Source organism: Nuphar pumila, chromosome 14 (genome assembly GCF_984573655.1).
Source record: "Nuphar pumila chromosome 14, dmNupPumi1.hap1.1, whole genome shotgun sequence".
Lineage (NCBI taxonomy): Eukaryota > Viridiplantae > Streptophyta > Magnoliopsida > Nymphaeales > Nymphaeaceae > Nuphar > Nuphar pumila.
The window spans coordinates 87,798,315-87,808,449 of NC_143262.1; the positions used below are offsets into that span (position 1 = coordinate 87,798,315).

The window sequence follows — 10,135 nt, forward strand, 5'->3', positions numbered from 1 at the left end:
GCTAAGTGGCATGATTAAGGAAAGGGGTTAGAATTTTAGGCATGTTTTCTGGGTCTTGACAGTCTCTCTCTTAACATGTATACTGGATTGATTATACTTGCAATGTGCTGATAGGCTTTATCAATTCCGAAGCTGGAGTGATGGTTCATCCTGATAAATTGAAAGATGGTTCCTAAGAGATGAACCAGGTCCCCAGCAGATACCTGATTTACACTATCTGGTTTGGATTAAATTCTTGAACTATTTTAGTATGTCCACAACATGGTCTTGGATATGGAGGAATAGCACCATCATCCCATATATTCCGTGGGTTGTGGATTTTATCTATTGTTGTTATAATAAAGTATTATTATTGCTGTTATCATTGATGATGACGCTATCATTGGATAGGGAAGTTTTAGTGCACAACCCTCTCTCTCTATCTGGTTCTGAACCACGATACAATACAGGGGTGCACACTCATGTGTGCATGGTTCTAGCCACCAAATGTTAGATCTGGCTGTGTGGATGTGTTTAGCATTGTGTTAATAGGCTTAATCAACATACCACAAGATTCATTCTTCAAAAAGATTGTGAAAATTCAACAGCTCACAATTCATGAAGATGAGGATGGTTTAAAGATGCATCAAAATATCATGTTAGTCCACTTTAAGGCATGGAAATTTGTGAGTAGAGCATGTTAAACATCATTCAGAGGTTAGTTTTTGCTTTTGGTGATTAGACCTATGTAAATCAAGAGTATACCACATGCACATGCACACACACATTTGCCAAGCTGAGTGGGATTCCAACCAGGAACCCCTTGGTTAAAGATGGTACCGATCTGCCAAACCAGCTGGCACAATGTGATTAGGAATATCTTAATCTCGAAAAACTTGAATAACATACTGTTGCTGACAGCTAAAATTCCCCTACTATTTAAAGCAGCCGCCTATTTCTCAAGGTGTACTTTTTGCAAGTTGGCTGCAATACTTTTGATATCCTGGCAAATCAAAAGAAACTACCATCATCTAATCCCCAACCGCCTCAACCAAATCAAATGGATAAATAAGAACAAAGAAAAAAAAGCGATAAAAGTCTCATTCATGAATTTAGGTCTGTCACAATATTCCATCCTTGTCCTTTTGTCTATGATTCTAAAGCCTTGGATGCTTTGTTTGATTACAGAAGGAATGAAACACTATAGATTTGATTGCATCATATGGCTTCCCTGATATAGCTACGGCAGATAAAGTATGTTATAAGATTTTTTTATATGTAAATTCATTTTTCAACTTTTCCGATTCTTTTAAGTATTGCCCATATCTTTCCTTTCTTTACCAGAAGAATTATTCTCTTCCATTTTGGTGCTACAATTGATCATGTTTATGTCATTTCTAAGAATAATTTATTTCTTTTTATTCTCTTTTTTTTTTATTAATTAGGATTTTCAACCAAACTCTTATATGAGGCTAAGGACAAGCACATGTACAAATATTCCTGTTAGCTTGTATAAATGTGTACCAATATTTTCCTTCTCTATTTATCTCCGTTTGGATAAGGAAGAGTAAATGCATCCAACTTATTAGCTATACAGAAAGCCATCACACAACTTTTGCTTTTACACTAAACCACCTGTTTTTTTAATGCATTTAAAATACCTGCTTACTATATAGGATTACTCTTTCTAATTTTTTGTTAAATATAACTCATGTTCTTTTGTTGAGAGATAAATATCGAGGGCATTATAGTTAAATTACTAAGCAATGGTCATCTGAGTATTATCTTTGAGAGAGAGATGAAAAAATAGGCAATTAAATGCAATAACCAAAAAGTTGGGTGCTTTTCACCAATATATGATGAGTTGGGCAGTCTTTTGTAATTTTCTCAAAAAATATCATTGTGGAGATCACGTTAAAAAAGAACGAACAAATCAATGCGTATGCTAGTTGTGTTCACACCATTCCTACCACCCACTTGTGTGGAAATCCAAATATGTATACACGGGTAGTTAGCACTCAGCAGTGCTTCAAGTTTTTTTTCTTCTTCAAAGGGCGGTTAGCAGTGCTTGAAACCAATGCAGATGGTTAATTATCAAGAGAATGGGGATTATTTTGCCCCTTTTTTTGTTAGGTCACCGTTAGGGCCCTTCAAAAATCATAGTTTTATGTATTTTATGCTAGATGTGAACTGTTAGAGATGTGTTTAACATTGTTTACTCAATAGAGAACATGTTTTTGATTAAGCATATTTATGCTCAGTCGTGTATTTTAAATAGGTAAAAAAATCAATGCTTGATATTATAGTAAAATTTGATGATAAAATATTCACATTTTTTTACATCAAATCAAGTCAAAACAAAGTTTATTTCTTAATAAATAGGCAATGAGAAACACAGTTCATATCTAACACAAAACACCTAAAACTATGATTTTTGGAAGGTCCCAACTGTGACCTAACGAAAAAGGGGTCTGAATAAATCCCTATTCTCTCTTACCAACTAGTCATGGTACTGTCTTGGATGGTCCAAGTTAGCATGAGATGGTGCAAAACAAAGATTTGTGGGGTTCAAGTTTGACCCACATGGTGCACACCTTCAGATTTGATCATCTGAATGGCTCATATTGGTATGGCATGGCACCAACTTGGATTTGGATGACCCAGATTAGCTTTTAGTCTAAAAACTTAAAATGTGGTCATTGTGCTAATTAGCATGATATGGTGCGCATGTTAGATTTGGATCTTAAGTCACAAAAATGCACTTTGATTAACAAATCACGGTATATGCATGTTGCAACGCTCTCACACATTAAAACCAGAGCAGATAAGGTGATCTGTCAAATCACTTTAATAAAGTGATTTGACATCTTCACCGTCCATTTCTTCATCCCACAAGACCTCATGGTCCTTTGTGTACATTGTGGACGGTGAGGATGCCAAATCACTTTTAAATCACTTGATCTGCTCTCCATTAAAACTAAGGTCAACGGGTCGGGTTTGGTTCAGACCCAGGTGAAACCAGACTTGGACCAGATTTTCATGTATGGTATCTGGTCTGAACCTAGGTCTAATTATAAGAGAAACCATACCCAAACCTGATAAGAACTACATGAACCAGATCCGGACCATACCCAGTATTTTTTATCATTTTTACATTGAAAAATTGCGGAGCTTAATCGGAACTCGGGTTGGGCCCGGATCTAGTATAAAATTTCACAAACTATACCTGGGTCCATGTATTAATTGGACCTTCAAGTCTGAACCTGGGTCTTCTTATTTTTCACAATACCCGGATCATATAGGGTTTGATCAGTGTCGGGTATGGGTAAGACCAACCTGTTGACACCCCTAATTAAAACCCTTCCAGTCTATTTTTGCTTAGTTATGTATACATCCAAAAGCATGCCACATGCACAAGCTTCCTCTCTCTCTCTCTCTCTCAATATTGACTACTGTTGCTCTTATTCTTTAAAAAAAAAAGACTACTTTTGCTCTTATTCTCTCAATATTGATAAATCTGTGCATATATTAATCAGAGATGCAAAATTATAACAAGCACGTGCACATGGTCGCATGCAAGAATATTTAATCAAAAGGTCAATGATGCCTGTCATGTAAATGCTGCACTGTTAAACAGATCACAAAATTAATTAACATATATTGCTGCTAGTGCTACTAGTGGGACATTTTTATTTACACTGTTAAAAAAATCACGAAAATATTTTGTTACTTTTAATAATTCTTAATAGTTTTATTAACATTTTCAATAATAAATATAAGTTTATATATATATTAAAATAACTAGAAAATATTTTTTAATCAATTGTAAAATGAAAAGATTTATGCCCTCACGTCCTATTTTGCAAAAAAAAATTACAAAATCACCATAGATGTGATCTACAGGTTTTGTTTAGTGAGAACCGGCTTTTAGATCGCTGGAATCCAACCTGTATACATGTTTTTCCGGTGATCTAAAAATCAATGGCTATGAAAGCATCATTTTTTCTAACTCATAAAAACATGTTTTTGCGTCAAGAAAACATGATTCAAGAGTCAATTCCTACTTAATCAATAAGGCTGAACACATCTATGAGGTTAGATTGTGTCAAAACTCTCATGGTGAGATTCAAACTAGATTGTAGGTACAATTGTTTGTACCAAATATATATATATATATATATATATATATATATATATATATATATAGAGAGAGAGAGAGAGAGAGAGAGAGAATTAAGCAATGCACCATCAAATTCCTATTGATTGAACCTCGCTGAGGTGTGCCACGATACAACTTTTCTGAAAACATGAAAGTAATCCCCTCAAAACCAAACAATCTGCTATACTTGACAGTAATTGACATGCTTGGGAACATCATATCGCAAGGATTCCCTTGCCTGCAATCGTCATCCCAAGACAAAGACATGCCCTAGGCAAGTTCAAAAGCCTGCAATGCCCTTCATAAGGGTGCACACATGGCCCATGACTTTTTGTGGGTCTACATCATCTTCCTTTACTACACTTTTATGACTTATGTATACACATATATGGCAACTAATGAAAAGTTGTTAGCCATATCACCCAAAAATCTTTAAAAGTAATGATGGTTCCTTTTGTCCACCCACTACTCCCTTTTCATATTGTCTTTGTATTGCCTATTAATTTCTTCTTTCAATTCACTCTGCCCTTCTTATACATTAAATTCCTACATCCTTTGGTTCATTTTTTCAGCATCTCAAGCTCATATTGTTGTTTAGGTCCTCCAGTTGATCATGAATGATCAAATGTTCTCTTGGTCTCAAGCTTTTATTGAATCCATGTCCCCCATGAGCCATCTTCATGCAAACCAAGTCCCTTCATTCCAATCCATGTCATACCAAGATCTCCCTAGCTCTGGCAATGACATGGAGGACCACAATGAAGATATAGCGTCCATGAAAGAGATGATGTTCAAGATTGCTGCAATGCAGCCAATGGGCATTGACGCGACAATGATCCAGAAGCCACAGAGGAGGAACATGCACATCTCAAATGACCCGCAGAGTGTCGCCGCCCGCCTCCGGCGTGAGCGGATCAGCGAGAGGATCAGGATCCTCAGGAGGCTAGTGCCAGGGGGGTCTAAGATGGACACAGCTTCCATGCTGGATGAGGCAATTCTTTATGTCAAGTTCTTGAAGAAACTAGTAGGGGAGCTACAGTCTGATCACTATCCTTGCCAAGGTGGCAAAGGTGCATATGTGGCTACACATAATTGGTCAATGGGAGACATGACAAATAATTTGAGTTTCATCCCTTCTTCAAGTTCTAACTCTTCCACAAGGTCTCTTGCATCTGCCTCACTTGGCTTCTCCAGTGGTGCAATTGCTGATCATCTTCTTGAGTTAAGAAGGTAGCCAAAAAAGAGGGGGAAAAAAGAAAAAAAGAAAAAAGGTATATGGTTCATGGTATAGATTAATTGCTAAAAATACTCATGTATGGTTGATAAGTTTCAGTTATTTTCAAAAGATTGTGGCATAGGAAAACTTACAGAAGAACCATGTTATGATTGTTAGGCCAGTCTATGTTGTATGGTACCTTCTTAAATATGTGGCTTGGTGGTTAAGATTTCTTTGACTTGGGAGGTTCTTGCAATGATGTGTGTGTGTGATGCAAACATACCATGCAATTGTACGCATGCGGTGTGCATGATGTGTAAATATCATATGCTATAGGATAAATCATATCTTAAGTTTCTTTGAAGGCAATGTGTTACATCATGTAATGCTAGTTGCAATCGTCAGATTTCAGTAGTATTACTCTCTCTCTCTCTCTCTCATGTGACATGAATCTATTCTTTCAAAAATAAATAAATAAGTAAATTTTCGAGCACTAATTGCCAATTATTCCCTGGAATATATTTCCTTGAAATATGTTATAAAACGTCATAATTGGTAGGCCAGTTTGTGTTATAGAAAACCTTTTTTTATCGAATGTGGTTGACTAGAGAGGTTCTCTTAGTGATGTCCCTTGTCATTCAAAGATTGAGACACGCCATTATTTCATGGATTATTCACCATATCTATTTGGTGACACTTAGTTATTCATGAGTTTCATTTCTTTCTTCAAGTTGTAATTAAATTTATTAAGACAAACTTTTAATTTCGTAGCCATGGCTTTTTTATTTGACTAGTTGGTAATTCTTTGATCGTTATTGGTGAGTCTCATTTATCCAATAAATTAGACGATAATTTCATGTTAAATACCTTTTAGAAAGCATAAGGTTTATGCTTAGGTGTGTTGGTTTGCATTGGACTTCATTACATCTCTTCTTGCATATACGACTCTTCAATGAAAAATTCTGAATTTAAATACCAACTGTTTGATCAAGCAAAATAACACTGATTTTATGGAGTTGAGTTTTGATTGGGCAAAATGGACATGGATATACTCCAAATTGGATCCAATGGCTATGACACCTTATGATCAAAAGTTCAATTTTGTAATCAATGTCAATAGATGCAATGGTCCAATATGTTATTATACACTATCTTGCATGAATCAAAATGTGGAGGCAGATTGAGCTCTTATCACACAAAGCAATGTGATCTATTGTTCAATATTTTGGCCCATCGACTATGAGATCCATTTTATCTAGAGAACAGATAAGTCACTATGGGTGCATTTGAAAGGTTTGGATCTCAAATCTGAGGGAAATCCTCAGATTTGCAATCTAAAGATCAAGAGCGGACCCTTCTCTATTCATTCTCAAATCCGAGGATCTGGCCCTATTTCCTTTTATAGGATAGAATTTCATATCTGCTCATGCCATGCTAGATCCTCGGATCAGTGATTGCACAGACAGTAGCGTCTGTGGGTTGCTGCTGTCCACGCGCAAACGGCTGACATGCCCCTGGAACACTGCATCCTGCGCGTCCAAGGGGACACCTTTTAGGTGTACTGGAGTGTTTCACCCCTTCTCCTGGAGCAGTGGTATCTGAAACACTTGGGACAAAAACCAAAAAAACAAAAGTAAAACAAAATAAAATGGAGCACCTGGGACAAAAACTCAGCTTGTCCAGGACACCTCTACAGCCCGCCAGCAGTGTTCAGACAGGATTGTTTTGCACAGTCCTGTCCCCAATCAAACGGGCTCCAACTGTCAAGATTTGCATGTCCATGTTCAAGAGAACAGCGAGGAGTGATATATGGTGACCAAGAAAAGCTCAAGGAGATGTTTGTATGTAAGGGAGAAAGCAATATAATTTTGCAAATTGTAGCTCTTTGGCTTATTTTTCAAGAATCCAAGCTGGGTGTAATCCAACTCTAATGAAATAGCAGAACTTGATCAGCTCAAACCAAGGCATGCACAAAGTAGAGATGCAGGCCTAGCTGTTGGGAATGGAATCAATGATTGACACCATGGGATCAAAGGGCATGGGGGTCTCCAAAATTAGAAGCAATAAATAAAAAGCAACAGACATTGTCAATCATTGATGTTTTCTTAAAAGCATCAGTTGCCCATCGGGGTTGAACTTGAGTGCAATAGGGTTGAACACAACATCGCTTCTAGGATACAACCAAGCATGCACCTCACGTGCAATATGAACCACTCCTAGCATTGAGATGGCCAGTAACCACACATGGCTACCCTAAACACCTTCAAGAAAAATGACAGTAAAAGACAGACAAAGACAGAGTAGAGAAAGGCTAAGCCAGCTGTAGACCCCAGCAGAACAGTCTAGATGACTATTTGCATGGGCTCATAAAGGCCAAAGGGGTAGCATAAAAAAAGGTTTAAATGGCCACCCACAACAAGTTGCATTCATCCACTCGCCATCCCAACATACCAAAGATGTTGAGGCTAGCCGTTAATGGCTAGGTGTCACTCCCCAAATAGGTCACAAATGACCTTTGACTATCCTAGTCAACCACCAAAGAGTTTGGAAAAAATTAAAGTTTTTTAAAAAGTTTTATGAGGTACAAAATTGTCCAAAATAAAGTGATAAAAGATTTGTCAAAGTCAAACAAAGACCACAACCAAGACCAAACTGAACCGAGCTAGATTAAGCCGAATCTGAATCTAAGTTTAAGTCCAAAGCCAAATCCAAATCCAAATTCAAGTCCTAAGCCAAAGCCAAATTCAAGTCCAAGGCCAAAGCCAAAGCCAAAGCCAAAGCCAAATCAAAATCAAAGTCCAAGTCTAAAACCAAATTCAAAGCCAAATCCAAGTCCTAAACTAGAGTTGTCATTATATATATTATTTCATGATTTATATATAATAGTTTGGCTATCATAGTGAATCACTATAGGGGCCAGGGTTTTCTACCAATAGAATCTCAATTAAAAGATTTTTGAGTCATTCAACTTTCATATTAGCAAATGCTAGTATTATAAGCTCAACTTTCATAATGGATTGGGTTATGATGGTTTACTTCTTGCTGAGGATATTGCTCCACCTATATGCTTGTGGACATGCAATTATTCTTATCCAAATTTCAAACCGTATTGTTATACCCCTCAAGGTTAGTGAGTTTTTCCATATAAAATAATTTATAATCCAATGTCTCTTTAAGGTATTTGAGGACACTAAAGATTGCATCCCAATGTTCAAGTCCAGGATTGCTAGTATAGTGGTTTAATTTTCTTATACAAAATGTTATATTTAGTCTAGTTTCATTCATAACATAGATAAGACTATCAATAATACTGCATACTCAAGTTAAGAAATACATCTTCTAGTGTATTTAGATAATTTAACATAAGGAACAAATAGAGTATCAACAACCTTGCAATTAAAACAATCAATTTTTTTAAGTAATTTTTTAATATAATATAATTGAGTCAAATTGTATCCATACTCATGTCTAATAAGTTTGATATAAAGAATCAGATCAGCAACCCCCATATCTTTCATATCAATGACAAGAATTTCTTGGTATCATTTATGCATTATATACTATTATTAAATATTAACATGTCATATACATATAAGCAAATTATAACAATGTTTTTATGATCAACCTTAGTATAAATGCATTTTTTATATTCAAGGATGCTAACCCCATAGCCAAAAATTACTTGGTTAATTTTTTTATGCCATTGTTTTAAAGCTTGTTTAATCTTTATAACAATTTAAATAGTTTGCAAACTTTGTTTTCTTGACTAGAAACTACAAAACCTTCAAGTTGTTGATGTAAATATCTTATTCTATATTGTTATTTAAAAAATAAGTTTTAACATCCATTTGATGAGTTTCAAGCTTGAAAATTGAAGCTAAAACTATAAGAACTCTGATAGAATTAATTCTAGATATTGGAGCATACATGTCACAATAGTCTCTTATATTTTTTTTTTAGTTTTTTTCTACTAATCTCGCTTTAAATTTATCAATTGATACATTGACTCTTTTTTTTTGTAATTTTATTTACAATCAAGTAGTTTAAAAATGAGCGGTAAATCTGCCAAAACCCATGTTTTATTTTCAAGAATAAAATTACTTTTACTTTGAATAACTTCTTTCCAAGAGGCAGCATCAGGTGAGGACATAGTTTCAGAAAAGGTTAATGGATCTTTATCAATCACGTAGAGATAAAAATTTGTCACATAATCCTTTTGTTTTCTAATTCTCTTACTTTTTCTATTTCTAAGTTTTCTAGCTCCAAAACATGATTTTTGAATATACGTTCATGAAAAGCATTGAGAGAAGAAAGATTTTATGAATTTATAAAAGTTAAATCTTTTTTAAATTCAATTTGTACATATTCACAAATTACTTTAATTTCTATGTTCATAAATATATATGATTTGTTGTTGTAAGAATAACCAATAAAAATACGTGTTAGTTTTAGGTTCTAATTTAGTTTATTTAAATTCATTGAATCTGACATAAGCAATACAACTTCAAACCTTAAGATAACTTAAATTTGATTTTTTTATAATTCATAAAGAATAACATCTAATTTCAAGTAAGATACACAATTTAACATATAACATGCATTAAGTAAAGCTTCTGATCCTCATAAATTAATTCAATACCAGAACTAATAAGCATTGCATTCATCAAATCAATTAAAATTTTATTTTTATATTCTGCAACACCATTATGCTAAAGAGTTTAGGGTATGAGATCAAGAATTTTAGAACTTCTTTCTACTCCATGAAAAGGCTTTTTAAATTT

At 34.9% G+C, this 10,135-nt stretch overlaps 1 pseudogene; it reads left to right on the top strand.

Annotated features, from left to right (window-relative positions):
- Positions 1–4,883: 4,883 nt before the first annotated feature.
- Positions 4,884–5,372, top strand: LOC149817279 (transcription factor HEC3 pseudogene; annotated as a pseudogene).
- The last annotated feature ends 4,763 nt before the right edge of the window (positions 5,373–10,135 follow it).